The sequence below is a fragment of the Dryas octopetala genome, chromosome 1, assembly GCF_963921425.1.
Source record: "Dryas octopetala chromosome 1, drDryOcto1.1, whole genome shotgun sequence".
NCBI classification, from domain to species: domain Eukaryota; kingdom Viridiplantae; phylum Streptophyta; class Magnoliopsida; order Rosales; family Rosaceae; genus Dryas; species Dryas octopetala.
The window spans coordinates 1,350,949-1,370,007 of NC_141366.1; the positions used below are offsets into that span (position 1 = coordinate 1,350,949).

Genomic DNA, 19,059 nt, shown 5'->3' on the forward strand with positions numbered 1-19,059 from the left:
ACAAAGTTGATGGTTTGCAAAAAGTCATCACTTTAGTTTAGTACAATAACCTCATCAAATTTTCAACAAACAAGTTCAATGCAAACTCACCGTGAGACTAAATAGAAAAGTAAAATATATTTTCTCTCATACTCATTACATACTGGATTTCCCTATATATAGGAAAGGGAAAGTAAATAGGTATTTAGTCTAATAAGAAATATAACAATCAACCAATTCAGCCCAATTCCTCTAGCCCATAACAGTGTTAACAACAGCCCAAGTAGTAGGTATCTCATCACCTCCCTCAAAGCTTTAACCTCCACCAATAGAGGAGAAGACATACTGCAGCTAATTGCATTACCAGCAGCATCTCTTACAACCACACCAATCCCTGCAGCATGGACCATTCACTTGTCATTAAATAGATATAGATGAGATTGAGAAGATGAAGGTTCTTGTTATAATATTTGAATTTCAAATTACCAAGAAAAGGGATTCGTTGGCAGTCAAATTCTTGGCGAATCGTATTCTTGAATGCGATACCAGTGATGCACAAATGCTTGGTGCATTTTCGCTCTGACACTGGTCATTTGACATTTGATTGATTGATTTATTTTTCTTTGGATCGATAAAGCATTTGATGCAAATGTTTTTTTTTTTTTTTTGGTAAAAGGGCAGGCCAAAGTCCAAAAGAAACACAACAAACTAGCCTTTAACTAAATGAGTCTCCCAAGACCCAGACCATCAGCGAACACCAGACTAGCAATGGAGGGAGGGGGGGAGATGCAAATGTTAAATTGTCAACTAATCAATTAAAACTATGCATACCCGTTTACTTATTTGTTATTACTAGAGTTTGTGAAGCAGTGATGGGTAATACGTTGTCAAGTAATCGAGACTAGTGTAGATAATTCTAAAAAGGCATATCCTTCCCTTCCATCTTCTATTTGCTAGAATTCTTCTGAGAAGTAAAGGTTACCATTTTTTGAAAAAGTTTGTGATGGAATTTTAGCTCTTTGATTAGTTAATTTTACTTTTTGAGCATATAAATTTACTTATATATACGTGACTTTTTTTGAACTTTTATAAAAAAAAAAAAAAAACTTGTGAATTTGTGCAACATAAATGACGGAATTCTGTTTTTTTTTTTTTTCCAAATGTAAAAATTTCAGAATTGGAGGATATGAAATCTAAACACCTGTAAAAGCCCAAGCATCTTCAAATTGGGAGTCTCATTGAGAATTACAAATCAGTTAATCATAATCAATAGAATTAATGAAAAGCATGTGATTTAATTGGCTTCTAAGAATTATTTACTAAGATTTCTGAACAAGGCTTGGAGACTTGGAGTTGTAAGTATGCACATCTTACGATATAGCAATTAAGCTTAGCTATATAAGAATTCCAAAGTAGAGTGCCCCAGAAAAAGGAATGAGAAGTTACTTCTTAACTACAGCTCAGCGAATTTCCCTTCCCACACTGCCAATGGAAGTTGTTACTTCTTAACTACAGTCAGTTTGCAAAATATCTGAGATAACAATCACAAGAGAATCGTATATACATCACATCACAGTAATTCTACAACATTTCAGCTAGAAATTAGCTGGAAAGGGATCAGCTGCTCAAGAACTCTTCACAAAATGGTCTTACAAAATCTGCCACAGAATAAGAACCAACTATTACAAGTTGTTTTCAGAAAAAGAAATAAATTTTCTCTAATTTTAATTTATCCAGAGGATCACTTTCTTTCATGACAAGGATGGCCAACCTCTAACAATGATAGGCAGTAACTGAGGGCGCATTTTCACAGAGGAAAATTGCTCTATTAATATGTACATGAACAATGGCCAAAGAAAAGGTGCATTAAAAGAATGCTTCAATAACATGAAACTGCCAGCACAATGTGGACCTAAATGAATTCCCATGGTGACATGCAATGATGACCTAGGCAGACAGTGCAGCTGACATTCCACATGGAATGAAAAATGAGAATAAAGGAAACATACCTCTTCTTGACCCCAAAGCTTTAGCATTAATTGACTGGAGAATACGTTGAATTTAATTTGGTGCCCACTATTGTAGCTGATGCTTTCGAGGCAAGAGAACTACAAATGAGCATATTTGATCTTTAGTCCAGCAATACATAACAATTTACTAGCCAAAAGGCCAAAGCAATAGCTAATAAGATCATGGCTTTAAACCATAAAAGTACCTTCCGATATACTGCAAAAGCTTTCTCGGGGGAAGATCGCCTCTGGGTCTGCTCCATTCTGGCAAGAAACAGCTAGAGCCAGGCAATTTTTACTGCAGAAAACAAGAACCAACTAATAAATGATTTTTAAAGGTGCACAAGCAGAGTTAACAGTTTCTTGAGGGTACACAATCTATGCCTTTCACCAAGATACATATCACCAAAGTGATTGGAGTGCTCTATACCTTGCCCATGAAGGAATAAATTTACTATTTGGTATGATATCGTCATCTTCTTCGTTTTCATCATCTGATTCTTTGTATGGAGAGATCTCATACAACTGTTCTTGACTTGTATTGGCAACCCAATTCTCATTTTCTATTGCTTTGGCTAAATTGCTTGTTACCTTGAAGATCACAGGAAGTATCAGCATGAGACTGTAGAGACAAAGTAGATGTACACAAAATATGCAGCTGTTCATGTGTAAGAAAATTTTCTAAAGGTGGTTCAGATTTGAGTTTACAATAAGCTAATAGTAGATTTACCAAAAGTTAAAATCCTTGCAACAAGACAAGTAGACTTCTTATCAATTATGGCATAGAGATTGCAAAGGGGAAGGCCCTGGAGTAGTTAAAAACCAACAAGTTAAAAGGACTACACAGGATTAGAAATCATGCTAAACTACCAGCTCATCACCCTGCTCCAGCCTGCGGCAAAAGCTCAGAATTTGTTCTTAATCATAGGCCTCCCTAGTATGAACTGCACAAGTAAAAGCACTCAACATATGTAGAGATGTTATTTTAGAGGGAGAGGAATAGGTTCAATTGCCACCTGTGCTGTATAATATGCAAGCAGATCTGATGATATGGTGAAAATTGGTTGTTCGAAATAACATTTACCTCTGCATTATATCCAAAATTACTCAAGGCCTCGCAGCACTCTTCATGGACAATATATTCTCTTCTGGCATTATTTGTTGAAACCTGGAAGTCCCAGGAACAGTCTCTGAAATGTTCCTGAGAGTGCCATACTCTTCCTCCATTTTCTTGTGCACTTCCTTACTCTCATGTCCTCTTCCATCCTATAATAGACAACCCAATATTCAATGTGATTTCTAAAATAGCAAGAAGATTGGAATCACAAAATGTGTCAGAGCATGACGAATCGTACAATGGCTTGACATTTTATTTCTTTATCTTCTTTTTCTGCAGGTAACTTGTCTTCATGTTCTCTGTGCTTTCTCCGCGCTTCAACACGCATCCTTTTTCTTTCCTTCTCCTTCCTATCTTCCTCTTCCCTTTGTCTCTTCTTTGCAGCCATATCAGCCTCTATTTTCTTCCTCTCTTCTTCTTTCTTTTTCTTCTGCAGCTCAAACTGCCTCAAGTTCTCTTGCTCCATTCTTGATCTCTCAAGCTTCAAGGCTTCCTTCTTCATCTTACGCTCATTCTCTTTCTTTTCTGCAAGATCCTTTGCAGCTTCAGCGGCCTCCAGGGCCTTCACTTTGATGTCCCTCTTCCCTATAAGAAAGCACAAGAAGCTCAAAATACTGAATCAAGTCACTGGATGTCCTACTTGTGTTTCCTCCACCAAACAATCTTGAGGATGCCCAGCAGCCTGATTGATCAAACTTGAGAGAAGTGATGCTCCTAATTCTTCATGCATAAAAGTGAAAGGCGTATTTACACTACTATACCCCCCTTCCGAGCTGATTTCACCCTGCCAAACACAATATTATGCATCAGAAAAGATCAATTAAAGCACTAAGCAGACAAACCAACCCATGTAATATAACAAAATAAGTAAACAGAAAACCCCAAAATAAAACAAGACTACTATATAGAATAAAAAAGATATAAGGACAAGAGCTTAGCCGAGAGAGGGAGAGAGAGAGAAAGAGAGAGAGAGAGGTGCACAATGGAAAAGTGAGTACCTCTTTCACCTGTGCCTTAGGTGAAGATTCAAACCTCCCTATCATGTGGGAATCCTCATTTTGATGTGTTTCTTCAACTGGACTCCCACAAACAATTGATTTCACAACATCCTCAGTGAGTGCCTCTTTCACCTGTGCCTTAGGAGAAGATTCAAACCTCTCTATCATGTGGGAATCCTCATTTTGATATGTTTCTTCAACTGGACTTCCACTGACAATTGATTTCACAACATCCTCCCGAGAAATTGAAAGGCCTTGAGATTCTAGTACAGCCTTTGGACTATTTTCTTTACTTCCCAAGTTTCCACCCATAGAACCTCTGTTGACAGTGTGTGAAGCCTTTTCTCTCAAGCCTGGTGAAGCAGACAGGTCATCATCGATCTTATCCTCAATCTTTCTTCGTTTATGCCGAGGCGAAGATCTAAAACTTCTTCTCAGTGCCTTAGGTGAAGATTCATACCTCTCTATCATGCAGGAATTCTCATTTTGATGTGTTTCTTCAACTGGACTCCCACTGACAATTGATTTCACAACATCCTCCTGAGAAATTGAAAGGCCTTGAGATTCTAGTACAGCCTTTGGACTATGTTCTTTGCTTCCCAAGTTTCCACGCATAGAATCTCTGTTGACAGTGTGAGAAACCTCTTCTCTCAAGCCTGATGAAGCAGACAGGTCATCAACTATCTTATCCTCAATCTTTCTTCGTTTAGGCTGAGGCGAAGAGCTACAACTCCTTCTCAAGGACTTCTCTGCAATCTGGAATTCAGTTGATTTCGAATGAACTACATCTCTTTCATAAATAATACTCTGTTCATATTCTGGAGAATTGTGCGAAAATAAAATCGGATGAGCCAAGTTACCCCTAGTCTCATCCCTAGAAGCAGTACAAGGAATCTCAACTGTCAGATTCTTTGCATCCAGGATTGTAAAAGAACCAGGTCCAGACACCAAAGCAAAATCAGCATCAGTTGAGAGTATAGGATTACCAACAGCATGAGAATCCAGTGCACTCTCTTCTGAGACCAATTCAGTTGATTTTGCAGCATTAACATTAGCTACTTGCAAGGCAGTTGGATGATCTATCAAAGAAGATTTCTTTTTGCTATTAGCAACTGCATTCTTATGAGCATCAGATGTTTCTTTTACTGATGAGACAACATTTCCATTCGAGGCTCTTCTAGATTTATATATCTCCTCCGCAACAGCTTTGGATAAACCACACTGGAGCTCCTTTTCTTTGACTGGAACTTCCCAATCCCCCAGAAAATTCATCTCCAGGGATGAGATACTTTTTACTTGGCAATTGACACCCATTCCTTCATCCAGTATGTCTTCAGCTTGCATTAATGAAATAGACCTTTTTTCTGCTGACCTGTCCTGTATTCCCTTCTTAAGAGCAGGAGTAGAAGTTCCATTCACACAGGATTCATCTACGTCATTAAAATCAAGTTGCTTGGGCTTCAACTCTAATCAGCAGCCTGCCTTGAGACTAAAACTTCCGCTACAACTCTAAGCCCAGTACCATCCAAGTTAGACCCAGAAGCAATAGAATTAGCTTCAACAGATCCTTCAAGAACAATTTCAGAATTAGCACTTGTATTTCTACCAGCATACTGATCTGCAACATTTTCCTTGTCTGAAGAACCTATTGAATTTGCTGCACATAAGTCTAGTTCCTTTTTAATTGGAACAGACCTTCCAGCAGATATTTGAGCTATCTGTGCATCACGAGACTTGTTAGATGCAGCAAACCTTGACTGGTTAATTCTTTTGCCAGATATGTTGGAGTTGGCATCTTTTGCTATTTCTTCCGTACTATGCATTTCCTGCGACCCAATACTTCTGGAGACATACTCCTCAGCAGAATTTACCTTACTTGAATGCTTTTCCCCATTTACTGCAGACAACTCAAGACTATTTTGGACAGGCAGGGACCTTACAATGGACATTTGAGGCCCCTGTGCATCACGAAAATCAGGATCTCCTCTGTTCAAACATAAAGGCTGAGGTGGTTGTGTTGATTTACCAGTAGAATGTTTGAGTGTGCCGCCATCACCCTTCCTAAAACCACAAGAGCTATCTAGCTTTCCAAAATTTTTAGGTGTCTGGGAAGAACTTCTAGATCTTGTTGTTCTGCAACAGTAATCATCATGTTCCTTGGTCGAGCACTCCCCCACTTTTGTTTTCACTTCACAGCTTCCATCAATGATATCAAAATATTTGACCACTTCCATCATTTCATCAACATGTTTGGGTTGATGCATTGAATTGCTAACATTATCTTCCTTTGCACTGTCAGACGAGTGCTCCAACTTCAACAATTTGTTAAGACACTTAAGCTATTGACTAGCACTTCTAGATCTTGTTGTTCTCCCACAGTATATGCTGCTTCCCTTCTCCTTGCTAAAGTAATATCCTACCTTTGCTTCCCTCTCTCGGCCACTGTTATTAGTGATATTAGAGTAATCAACCAATTCCAGTGGTGGATTTACATGGTTAGACTGATGTGTTGATATGCCAACAGAATCTGCAAGGGCACCACCATTTTTGTTGACAATACAGGCTGAGCCACTGACATTAAAAGAGCTGTGCTGTTGGCCAGAGCTTCTAGATCTTGTAATTCTACCAGAGTCAGTGGCAGTACTTTTTTCCTTAATTCGAAGTTCGCCTAATTTTGGTTCATCTACTGCACAAGTATTACCACTTGTATCAGAAGGTTTGACCAAATTCATTTCATCAATATGGTCAGACTGTAGGGAAAATATAGAAGGCCCAATAGTTCCACCAGCACAACCATTAACATTGTTCTTATCCTGTGAACAGATTTTCTTGGCACTGTTGCGAATTGCCAGAGCTCTTTGTCTTGACTTGGACCTTTGAACTCTAGCCAGTGATAGAGCTGGGTCATGGTAAATGTCTGAGATTCTTGAATCCCTATTATCTTCTGGAGACGTAACACTAGGATCCTCTTCTCTCTGATCTTGAGGAAAACTATTAGAAGCACATCCAGCATTACTGATGGGGCACTGTGGCAAAATCAATACCTGAACTCCTGCACCTCTAGCCAGTGATAGAGCTGGGTCATGGTAAATGTCTGAGATTCTTGCATCCCTCTGATCTTCAGGATACGTAACACTAGGATCCTCTTCTCTCTGGTCTTGAGGAACACCATCGGAGGCACACCCGGCATTACTTATGCGGCACTATGGCAAAACTGACACCTCGTCTCCTGCATCAAGACCTTCATTGAAACCACAAAGCTCTGCGCACAAACCTGGTAGCTCCCCATTGTGAGCTCTAGCAACTGGCTTATCAAACACCGAGCAATGACTACCAGAAAATGGGATCACAGGCTGTCTGCAAGACTGCAAGGGAATGGAATTCCTGAAACGAGCTCTTGTTTGCTCAGCACTGTGATGAAAAAATTGAAATATTGTTAATTAAGCCCTGGATATAAGTCCCTCACCAACAATAAAAATGACCAGGGCATTGTACATACATGCATATATACATAACATACAGATGTGTTTGTGTGGGCATAATATAGCCCAAAATATAAAATTTTCTGGGCAACCACAGAGGATTAAGAAACCCTTGACGGTCGCAATTACACAAATACATAATGCAATATTGAAAACCTTGGTTTCGCTTCTTTATCTTCTACAAAGAGTAATTGCTACTAAGGCAAAACAACACAGCAACTTGCGGTCAAAATCAACAAAATTAACAATGCTATCTAAAACTGTATGACAGATTGAAATTGATGGAGACGAAGGTGGAAAAGTACCACTGGGGTCGGAGGACCAAAGCCAGGGAGTAGGGGCAATTCCCTCAATGAGGAGTTTGGAGGCGAGGTGTTGGTCGAAGAGGTGGGTCTGGTGCTTGGCGAACAGCTTCTCCATTGTCGACATTTTTCACACTTGAGCCATGAATCGATTCACTGAGAGAGAGAGAGAGAGAGTATCTCCGCACAATCTCATTCCTCACACCATATACAAATTATACAATGCCGCCAAACGACGACGTCCGGTTCACTACTTCTCCTTCTATCAAAGTCCCTCTTCCTCCTCCACAAACCCCGCACTTGGACCTTCGCTTCCTGCTCGCTCGAACCAGAAACTTGTTCGCTCAACTCATCTTGCTGCTACTTTAAAACATTAATTTTTGAGAGTGTTTACATGTTTACACCAGAACCCGTGTAAACACTCTCAAACATTAGTTTTTGTATCGACGTGTAAACCTCATCTTGTTGAGTTGTTGCTACTTTAAAACATTAATTTTTCTTTTTCTTTTGTATATTTCCAGTTTGACACTTAATATTACGAGCAGGTCCAGCACTCCTTTTTATCTTTTTGCATGATTTGTGGGTTTTGGGATTTAAAAAATAAGAATATTAAATCAACTCCTGCTGATCCAAAACTGATCAGAATCGAAACAATTATGATGAGCGCGCAGTGCACCCCTCTTTATGTGATTGAACTACACAGCAATTGTGCTTTTTGCACCTTGAAGTTTGTGTACTACTACATCACACATCACATTGGCAGGTGTGTGTGTGTGTAAAAACGAAGACATCCCAAGTTCTTCCTGGGCAAAATATACATGACATAAAAGATCTGTATATGCTCAAAACCAATCCTTTTCAACTACTCATTTTGAATCTCCATGTGTATGGTCTCTCCTTTTTCTTCTGCTCTAGTCGTCTATAGATTGACCATATATCATGCATACATATATAGCAACAAACACCTTGTACTAGAATATTTGGAAAAATTATACCCAAAAATACAAAGAAATTTAAATTCCAACTTTCTAAGCCATAACATATAATTGCTTTATCTTTTCATGTTCAAACCCTGGCCTTGACCCATGTTTGTTTTAGAAAAGCATAAATGACAAATTCTATATTCAAAGAAACTTTAAAAGAATCAATTCAAAGGACACCCACAAGGTTCAACCAAAAAAAAAACACCTACAAGTCCAACTTTTGTTAAATGAATGCTTCCTTTGAATTTCTTCATGCTCATGGCTTTTATTATGATCAAATGAAAAGTTAGATGTTAAAGTTCTCTTCCCTTGATGTCCTATATATAATTGTGTGTGTGAGTGACCAAATTATATATAAATTAGTGTTTAAATTAATTAGTACATTATATATGTAGATGCATATGTGGGGGCATGGATCTCAGTACAGAAAAGGGCCAGAGTCTCTAAGGGGAACCCAACCCACAGCCATGCTTAGACTCCCATGCTATTACTGTGCCTCAGGTTGCAGAAACAACATTGACCACCCAAGGTCAAAGCCTCTCAAAGACTTCAGAACCCTCCAAACCCATTACAAGAGAAAACATGGCATCAAACCCTTCATGTGCAGAAAATGTGGGAAGGCCTTTGCAGTGAGAGGTGATTGGAGAACCCATGAGAAGAATTGTGGGAAGCTTTGGTATTGCACTTGTGGCTCTAATTCAAGCACAAGAGGTCTCTCAAGGACCATATCAAGGCTTTTGGAGAAGGCCACGCAGCTTATGGCATTGACTGTTTTGAAGAAGAAGAAGAAGATGAGGCAGCCTCTGAAATTGAGGAAAATGACTCCTCCTCCCACTGATTGAGTGAGTGACCACCTTGGTTTAATCGTTTATGGCATGGAGCTTAATTTACAAGTCATAATTAAGAACTTAATTAAAAAAAATTGCATTCGATCGGAAGCTAGCTAGGTAGCCTATGTTCTTAATTTTCTTCTTTCTGTTCTTACTATTTCTTCCTTTTTTCTCTTTCTTTTTTGGAACTTCCTTTGTAATATGGCTCCTAATACGTCTATGTTAAACCAAGTTCTTGTAATATTTTCATTCTCTCTCTCTCTCTCTCTCTCTCTCTCTCTCTCTCACACACACACAGTCGCACTCAGGAAATGTAAGTTTACAAGTATGCATATATATCTTTGCTACAATTAATGACTGAGGAAAATCAATATTACAATTTACTTAATTTCTTTCAACCAAGTATATAGCACCTTTTTAAAATTATGTCTAAACTGCAATTTTTTTTTTTTTTGGTCCAGTAAACTGCATAAAAAAAGGAAAAGGGTGCAGGCTAGAACTTAATCATATGCATCTCAGAAGATCCCAAGTTAATTTGTTCCTCAAAATTTCTCACGGATGCACATTAAATACACTGTTCTGATAACAATAAAACAATACTTGTACGATCATTATTAATTTGGAAGAAGTAATTTAAATAAATAAATGGATATATACTTATTTTAATTTCAACATTCTTTAGCTCCTAAATAAATTAAGGTTTGGTTACATTCAAGGGTTTAAATTTCGATTTTGAGGGGGTCCGAAATTTTAACACTGATTCGATAAAAATTCGAAATATTTCGCCGAAATTTCGAGCGAAATTTTCGAACACCCTAACAGCCAAATTTTTTGAATTTTGCTTAAATTTCGTCGAAATTTAGCAAAATTTCGTCACTGCACAGCTACCCAATAACCCAGCTAACCAACTTACAGTTACGGAGTAGTTACCTCACCTGCACAGTCGAGGGAGAAAGAAGGGGTGGCGGGGGGCGGCAGGGCAGCGGCAGGTCGAGGGAGAAAGAAGGGGTGGCGGCAACAACAGCGGCAGGGCGAGATCGAAGGAGAAAGGGCGATGGCAGAAGGGGCGATAGGGGGGCGACGACAGGGGGCGACGGCGGGGGGGCTACGGTAGGGGGCGACGGCGGGGGGGCGACGGCAGGGGGAGAGAGGAGAGAGAGAGAGAGAGAGAGAGAGAGAGAGAGAGAGAGAGAGAGAGAGAGAGAGAGGATGAAGAAAAAGAAAAAACAATAGAGCTGAAGTGGAGCCTCGGGGGGAAAAGAAAGGAAAGGAAAGCTGGAAAGGAAGGAAAGAAAAAAAAAAGAAAAGGAAGGAAAGAAAAAGAAGAAAAAAAAAAGGAAAAAAGGAAAAATAAAATAAAAAAGAGAAAAAAATTAAAAGGTTTAGGATTGATTAGAGTTTGGGGCCTTTGGGCAATTGTAAAGAAAAAAAATGGTTTTGAGTTTCGTTTAATTCTTTTTAAACTCTAAACTGATAGACTATGATATATTTCTATATAAAAAATAATTTAAAATACCCTAAAGGGCCTAAATCCTAATATCATATACCATATTCTAAACAATATAGAATATAGATTATAAAATACATAGGGTTTAGTGTATAGATTATAGAGTATAAATAATATACTAATTTTATTTAACAGTATTTGTCTCCAGCGTGCATTATATTCATCACATATCACATGAAACCTACCATATAATTTGGTTTTTTCAATGTTTTTTATCAATGTAATAGATAATATGTTAAATAAACATATGGTAAAGTTTCATTCAAAATTTCCGTATTTTGATAGTAATTTATGTCGTTTCCGTCGAATTTTTGTCGAAATTTAAAAATTTTCGAAATTTCCATCGAAATTTTCTCGAAACCCGAAATTTTATTCCTTGGTTACATTACATGTTTACTGAACTAGAATGACTAGGAACATTTTAATTTCAACATTTACTTACAGATTAATTATCTCCTAACCTTTGTATGGATTTGGATCATCTCCTAACTTTAATTATCTCTAATCTTCTTATCTTTTAATTATAGAGTGTCACATATGAAACACCAAATCCTGCGGCTTACATTGATTTTGTGGCCTTTTTGTTTTTCCTTTTTTTTTTTGTTCTTTTACCTCTCCATCCTCTGCAAAAAAATTTCCTCTTAGTACTTTTTAAATCTCTCTTGCGAACTGTACAACTTCGACACCATCTCAAGACTCTTAATCACATGTTCATTGATAATCCTCAACCACTAGTTCTGGCTTTCATAACCCACATGATTTAAGAATTTTCAATTTTTTGCTGATCTCTTTCTATTCTTTGATCAATTTTTTTTTATTTCAATGGCTATAATTCTCATACTCATTAAAGGCAATCTCAAACAAAAAAACTTCAATCGCACATTCTATTTGTATTTTCCCTTTTGTTTGATCTGAGTAATTTCATCCAACACTAAGCAATCCCAAATTTATTTATGAAATTTATTTTTGTGTTTAATGGTTGCCAAGAAAATAGGAGAAATTGAAAGTTAAGAGAAAAAAAATATATATATGGCTCACAAACAAATAATTTGATGGATGAGGAAGAATAAAATAAAAGCAGATATAATGAAATTAAAAATATTTGTTGCATTTTAATTACAATAAAAAAAATTTGGTCAAAGAATATAACAATATTCCTATGACGTTGTATTGTTTCCTTGGTCAAACAAATTCAAAGCCAAAAAAGCAATGCAAGAAGCCAAGAACTGCCTTGAAGTTGAGGGAAAAGGGTCGATGAGTTTGTGCTTGAATTTTTTTAATTGAAGTTTATGCTTGATTAATGGGCTTGACAGAATTAAAGTGGAGGTGTGCTTTTAATGGCAAAATTGGAGTAAAATAAATTATAAAAAATTCAAAATTATTATGAGTCATAAGATTTAATTTTGGACACGTGACAGTAAGAGATCAAAAATTTAGGCAGATTGAAAAAAGTTAGGAGAGGATCCATGTCTTCTTTGTATATATCTTTATTATTATAAAGTTTAGTGTTATAGATTTCACAAAAAATATACTTGTCTAAATTACCTTTCATTCAATAAACAGTTTCATAAAAAAAAACTTAATAACATAGTTATAAAATAAAATTATTAAAATAAACTAAAAAAAAAAAACAGCTCATTATCTTAAAATATGAAAATAATTGTGAAAAATTATAAAACTAAAAATAAAATATAAAAAAAAAAACACAATAAAAATATCAATTGAAACGTGTGTTTAAGAGGCCAGTAGATAGAAAATCAGAACTAACTAACGTTACTAACCCAAGTGAACAGATATGAGAGCGTGCAAGTTATGTTGTACTTGCACCAAACTTAACTTATGCGTCAGAAGTAAGTCAAACAGATGTAACCCTAAGACGAAACCCGTATATAAGTAAACGAAAGGCTTTTCGACCAAAAAAAAAAAAAAAAAGTAAACGAAAGGCCCCCAAATCTTTCTTCCCCCGTGTTCCGGTTCTCGACCAAGGAGAAGAGTTTAGGGTTCTTGCTAGCGAAAGAAGCAATATGTTCCTCTTCCCTATTAGCCTATCTACCGATCCGATCCGATCCACCTCAAGAAGAATGGAATCATCAACTTAGCTTCAAGAAGAATGAAATCAAATCAGCTACTGCTACCCATCTATCGGAAGTCAGTGTCAAGGTAAATATCCAAATATCTTGGCAAGTACTGCTCGAAGAATATCAACACATATGAAATATACTCTAACTCAACCTTCTCTATGTAAATCACAGTTTCAACACACATGTGATTTCAATATGTAAATCACAGTTTCAAGAACTATGGATTTCTTTCCAAAAGGTAAATACACTAAATCAACCTTCTCATCTTGGCAATTACTACCTTAAATCTTGGGTTTCCAATCAAATTTCATGTCTATGTTGATAAAGTTTACAGCTTTCGCTAACTTGATGCATTTTTTTTTTTTGCAGCAACAACTTGCTTTTAATCACGATTCAGTTCAATCGCTCACAAACAAAGGATGTTTTAACCGCTGGACTTAAGGTTTTTATTTTTTTTTATTTTCTTTGTTTATTTGTTATCATTGTTGCTGGATTTTGATCTGCCTTGTCTTTGATTTTGATATGTCTTGACAGCCTTGTATTTCAGGGTGATTTTGAATGTACAAGGAAGTTTGTCTACATAAACATAGCCCCCTGGAGAAACGATCCTTCAATTCCACATCTTTGCCTTAGGTACTGTGCATTGCATGTCTACGATTCCGTTTAGGTTTTTAATTATGGATTTTACTTTAATTTGGATTATTATTATGTTTTTTCTGGTATTGATTTCATTGATGCTTGATTTAAATCTGCCTTGTCTTTGATTTTGATCCGTCTTGTATTTTGGGTGATTTTATATTTGTTTGCGTATAAATGGCTCCTTTTTAATGAATTGGGCTTTGAGGTTTAGTTTGGGGGTTTTGCATACTGCTACAAGCTTCTTCTCATCGTACGTCCTATTTTGATTGGGATTTTTCTAGGTTTTTGCCATTTTTGGATTTTGTTTCTAACAATTGTTAATTTATATTTGGATGCAACTTGATTGTGGATAAATGGATTGAGTGAATCTCCTAAGATGTCAATAGACTTGCTATTTAACTTCAATTTCATGTTAAATACTTATATATTGTTTTATTCCATCTCCTGTCCTGCGTGGTTTTTCGAAAACTAGGAAAAGACAATGTTAGAACTTTTGAGTTGTAATTGGATGCCAATTTCTTCTCTTAGGCTCATTTGAGTAAAAGATTTCCCACTGTTAGTTTCATGATGAAATTATACATATGTTACTAAATTGAGCCTAAGAAGACTTTGACATCAAGCTTATTTTCTTGCATTTTATTGTTTGGTAGTAAGTTAAGCATTTGGATTTTATTTTGCAATGTCAAATGTCTTTTGTGCTTCTTATGAAAAAGTAGAAACGTTTAGAAAATTTGCCACATTGACCCATTTTAAAACTTTGATCTCTTAACATACCAAATGACTTTTATGCCCTGAAAAAAGAAGGGAAAAAGGTCCCTCTTAGCACTTGTTTCTTGGTCCAAAATTTTGAACCATTTGTCCAAAATTGGCACACATATCTCATTTGAAGCCTCGAAAATAATGATTTGACCCTCCATTCGAATTAAAACACTTGATTGGATAATATGAGATCAAAACTTTGGTTAGGATTGGAATTTGATTATCGAAGAAGTTGAAGATGAAAATGAAAATGAAGATATGATATTGGGTATAGAAAAAAACAAAATTTTTTTTTTTTAAATTGCATTTGTCTTCAATGGTCATTTCATCATGGGACATAATTGTTCATTCATGATTAAAAATTTTGTTAGGTATGTATAGAATTTCCTTTTATTTTTATTGTTAATAGGAAAACTCAAGATTCTCATAAACAAAAGGAAAACTTAAGATTCTAACCTACCAAAAGTTTTGTACTAACTATGTTGGGCCTGTTGGCATTAATGAATCTGTTTTAGTTTTGGAAGACTGCCAAAAGGTTTAATTAAAACTGTTTCGAAGGCCACAAACAACCAATGATCCTAGAGGTGTACAATGAGCCGGGCCGACCCGAATTGTACCAGGCCGGCCCGAATCCAGCACGGGCCCGGCCCATTTAAAGTGAGCCAGGCCCAACTCGGTCCGGCTCGTTAATAAATGGACCAGGTTAAGCCTGACTCATACGTATAGGCCAAACTAAGCCAATGTTTTCTATCCCGTTGGGCCGGCCCGACCCGAGCCCGTTATGTGTTGGGTCAGCACGAGCCCGTTATGAGTTTAGGCCGGCCCATTTATACGAGTATTTTTTATTTATTTATTTTTAAAAAAACTACTATTAGCCTTATTTCAATTTTTAATTTTGATTTTGGTGATGAAATTGAATAGAAAATGGAATCAAAGCAGTAGAAAATTAAAAAATTTGATAGAAAATGAAATGACACCAAAGACTATTTGATTTATTAAACAATAATAAAAACTTCAAATAATTAATCGAACCGACACGAGCCTGGCATGACCCTATAGATTTACAGACCTCATATTAAGTCTATCAAATAGAATTTACATACCTCAAATAGGTATTTATAAGCTTGACTGTACTAGTGGTGTTTTAGTGACATTAGTACACAGTCTTGCAGAGGCAGCATGGTATTTATAAGTTGGTCTTCATCAATTTAGGACATGATGAATGTAATTACTGACCATAGTAAGACAAATCTCAGTATGGCCCATAGGCAGTTTTTATGGCAAAGTTATAACTTCCATTTGCAAATTATCAACATATGAGTAGAAACATGAAAATCAATTGTAAATTTGTACTAACATTGAAGTATAATTCTGCTGCTGTCAGTTTCATTCAAAGAGCATATTTTTATGATCAATTATTATTCATTTTGTGGTCGGTGTTTTAGCACTGTTGGTCCATGCGACCAGACTGATTGGATTTCAAGGCAGTATGAAAATTAAGACATTCGTTACAGAGAAATCTATCATTTGCTAGTAGACATATATTACTTATGGAAAAGGAAATAAATGTTGAAATTCTTTTGTTTCCATTCTCCTCCTTAAGATCCATGCATTTCTATTCTCAATGTTTAGTGCCCCTGAAGGCAGGTACAATCCATTCGCCAATTTGTGTCCCGCACCTTTCATGAAGTTTGCTCGATAGTATTGAGGGGATTCTTCCATTCTTATTTTTATGTAGCCATCCTCACCCCAGTCGTCTTCCATTCGCCAATTTGTGTCCTGCACCTTTCATGAAGTTTGCTTGATAGTATTGAGGGGATTCTTCCATTCTTATTTTTATGTAGCCATCCTCACCCCAGTCGTCTTCCATTCTTATTTTTATGTAGCCATCCTCACCCCATGAATTTTTTGCGGTCCAATAATATCCCTTGCAAAAACCCATTAGCGCCATCGAGTGCCATCCAAGTCTGTATTCACAATGAAAGCAGAAGTGTTCCACATCTCTTCTATGAAACCCACACGTTTTAGACTCAACACTTTTTTAAGTTTGCATTGGCAGGCTCTAGTATGTCCTGCAATGACACAATAAGGAACATTATAGACATCTATACAAACCCACAGTTATGCATGTTACTTGCATCAAAATACATATATAGGAAAAGAACTTCTATTGCTCATTAGTAGCATATATTATTATATATATGAACTCACAGTTATGCATGTTACTTGCGTCAAAAGACATATATAGGAAAAGAAATTGTAAGAAAGCTTGACTGTACTAGTGACATTAGTACATAGTCTTGCAGAGGCAGCAGGGTATTTATAAGCTTGACTGTACTAGTGGTGTTCTAGTGACATTAGTACACAGTCCTGCAGAGGCAGCATGGTATGTATAAGTTTGTCTTCATCAATTTAGGACATGATGAATGTAATTACTGACCATAGTAAGACAAATCTCAGTATGGCCCATAGGCAGTTTTTATGGCAAGGTTATAACTTCCATTTGCAAATCTGGTTCATATGCAATTATCGACATATGAGTAGAAACATGAAAATCAGTTGTAAATTTGTACTAACATTAAGTATAATTTTGCTGCTGTCAGTTTCATTCAAAGAGCATATTTTTATGATCAATTATTATTCATTTTGTGGTCGGTGTTTTAGCACTGCTGGTCCATAGCGACTAGATTGATTGGATTTCAAGGCAGTGTGGAAATTAAGACATTCGTTACAGAGAAATCTATCATTTGCTGGTAGGGCGAGTGCATCTGAGTTAGACATATATTACTTATGGAAATTAGAAATTCTTTTGTTTCCATTCTCCTCCTTAAGATCCATGCATTTCTTGCTAAATTTATGGCATTTGATACTTGAATTATGCTGGAAAAGCTACTCTATACTTAATGTCGTGACCAAGGATTTATTTGCTATATACAGAAACCAATCATCCCTCTGCTTATTTATCTGTAGTCCAACAGTCCCACAAGCTGTAAATCTACTTATTTTCAGAATAGTTAAGTTTAAGTTGGATTCTATATGAAAATATTTATTCTGAAGATACTTTAGTTAGACTTACCCCTCTATAGCTCTGTAGTGAAGGATGATCTACAGGACCCTTGCTCAGGGCTTTCATGATAGCTTGCCGTCCTTGTACAATCTCATAGCCTGCTATCTTGAACCGTCTACCTTTTTCCTATATAGGGAAAATAATAAAATGCATTCAGTTTTAATTTGGTAAGTAATTATTTGAAAATAAATTTAGATAAATTTTCTTATAAAAAAAAATTTAGATTAGTTTAAATTGATTGATACACGCCTGATACGCCAGTCCTCTTCTAAAGCAAATATAATTTACATACCTCAAATAGATTAATTAATATACTGTAAAAAAATAAATGTTGATCGTACTTGCTCCCATTTGATCTTTGATTGATTTCTTCACAACTTGAAACCTAATGTTTTAATATTTCTGCAAAAATAAAAAAAAGTGTGGGAAATAAAATGTGGCAAAAAATACTCAAATCTTAAAACCTAATGTTTTAATATTTCTTTTAAAAAAATAATAATAAAGTGTGGCAAATAAAATGTGACAAAAAATGCTGATATGCATATAATTTGTCTGCGAAAATGGGGCAAATAATTCCAAGCCTTGTATAGAAATCTTAGCAAATAATTCTTAGAAGCTAATTAAATCAAAAGATTTTCATTAATTCTATTGATTATGATTAACTGATTTGCCTTAGATCTTCATCAAAGACTAATTACAGTAATCGCATGAAACTTTTTGTGGGCAGCTATAGTGGCAATTCAACTAAATATTTTGATCTGAACTGCATCATTAATTTCATCGAAGCCCAAAGGGGCAAAGGAGGAAACCTAGTAAATACAAAACGAAAACATTTTAGCTAAACCAAAAGAAATGAATATGCTAATGTATGATTTTTCACAGGTTTCCAACACTGTTGACTGGAGTGCATCTATGCACCCCATAGTCAGCAATCAAATACACGAGGATTGCTATTTAATTTCACTACTGGAGTGCCTTGAGGCATGTATATATATTTACACTGGGGAGAGGGTAAGACTATCTCCCCAGCACATATGGGACCATACGTGCCTATGTAAAGATGAAGAGTGAGAACAGGAGAACAAAGTCTGGCAATTCCTAGCTGAGGAAGGTGCAGCATTGGAGGATATTACTTAACTTTATGATTTATGTAAACTGATTGGTACATTGAAAGTAATATCTGAAAGTAAGTTTAAGGTACATTGATTGGAGCTTGGCCATAAGGCCAATCATCCTCCAATGCTGCACCTTCCTCAGCTAGGAATTGCCAGACTTTGTTCTCCTGTTCTCACTCTTCATCTTTACA

General features: G+C 36.3%; 1 long non-coding RNA gene and 1 pseudogene across 4 annotated transcripts in view; one reads left to right on the forward strand and one right to left on the reverse strand.

Moving 5' to 3' along the window:
• Nucleotides 1-1,376: 1,376 nt before the first annotated feature.
• LOC147296159 (uncharacterized) lies at nt 1,377-8,246 on the reverse strand (annotated as a pseudogene). The gene is made up of 10 exons (XR_015119822.1): nt 7,891-8,246; nt 6,457-7,514; nt 4,104-6,423; nt 3,741-3,889; nt 3,344-3,710; nt 3,073-3,254; nt 2,419-2,579; nt 2,195-2,286; nt 1,989-2,087; nt 1,377-1,637 (listed from the first exon to the last, which is right to left on the reverse strand). The product of XR_015119822.1 is annotated as an uncharacterized LOC147296159 (transcript).
• A 4,892-nt stretch (nt 8,247-13,138) lies between these two features.
• LOC147296160 (uncharacterized) overlaps nt 13,139-19,059 on the forward strand; it is a 9,506-nt gene continuing 3,585 nt past the window's right edge. The window contains exons 1-4 of one of the 3 annotated variants that reach the window (XR_015120602.1): nt 13,139-13,367; nt 13,460-13,526; nt 13,658-13,730; nt 13,823-13,921. This is a non-coding gene — a long non-coding RNA (uncharacterized LOC147296160). Of the gene's footprint in view, nt 13,368-13,459; nt 13,527-13,657; nt 13,731-13,822; nt 18,828-19,059 lie in introns of those variants that run through there. The other 2 variants (XR_015120601.1, XR_015120603.1) reach the window with 2 other exon arrangements.